This window comes from Fukomys damarensis, unplaced genomic scaffold, assembly GCF_012274545.1.
Source record: "Fukomys damarensis isolate Sample0158 unplaced genomic scaffold, DMR_v1.0_HiC HiC_scaffold_39, whole genome shotgun sequence".
NCBI lineage: Eukaryota > Metazoa > Chordata > Mammalia > Rodentia > Bathyergidae > Fukomys > Fukomys damarensis.
In genome coordinates, this window is record NW_022900951.1 from 103,228,444 (window position 1) to 103,229,549 (window position 1,106).

Below are 1,106 nucleotides of genomic sequence, written 5' to 3' on the forward strand. Positions count from 1 at the left end.
TTTGTCTTTCTGGGCCTAGTTTATTGCTCTTATAATGGCTATCGTGTTTGTCACAAATGACAAGATTTTATTCATTTTATGACTGAATGCTATCTCATTGTATATATGTACCACATTTTCTTTACATATTTATGAATTTATAAACATTTAGGTTGTTTCGATTTTTCTGGCTGCTGAGAATGGTGCTGCAATAAACATGGGAGTGTAACTATTTCTGTAACAATGATTTCAGCACCTTTGGATACATGCTCAGTATTGTGATTGCTGGTTTATGATTTTTTTTTAATTTCTTGAGAAACCTCCATCTTGTTTTTCATTAGACAGAATTAATTCCCATTCCCACCAACAGTGTGCAAGTGTTCCCTTTCCTTTTTCTCCGCATCCTCACCATGATTTGTTAGAAATACCAAGAATAGCTTTCTTAATATCTCTATGTCTCAAAGAAACACTCTGACTGATTTATTTTTCTAAGTGACTTCATTATTAATTTTGGATAATGGACTTCATTGAAGAAAAATAACTGTATTTTACTGAACTCTGAAAACGTCTTTCCTCACATAAAATAATATAAAGCATATCAATCCATCAATCCTCTGTATAAGAATGTACACTTAATGGTGTCTGATCATATATTTTACTGTGGCATATATGTTTATGGCTGATTTCATCCAACATTCTGATGTTAAGAGCTGTGACCCAGAGGCAAAATAACACTGGGAGTATGGGGTTGATGGATGGTGTTTGTGCACACGAGAAGCAGAAAAACAGATAGAGAAAGACAGAAGATTAAAAATAGAGAGGGGCAGGTTCTCTGTCAGTTGAGAAGAGATGAAATGTTTTCAAAGAGGAATCAGCTGCAAATTAGAATTACTGTGGGAAAACTAATAAATTTGGATGTAGGATAATATAATACACAGAAGACATAGTTCAGCAGTTTGAACACAAAACAAATCATGCCATAGATTAAATGTTTCAGGACAGGAATGGCTATGTGTAGAAGCCACATATTTAAGGGGCTAGAGATGAGGTGATTAAAGAAACACTATGCAGGCTTCCTAAAAATGAATCGATCTCCACTGCTTCATTCTTTCCTATAAATATCATCT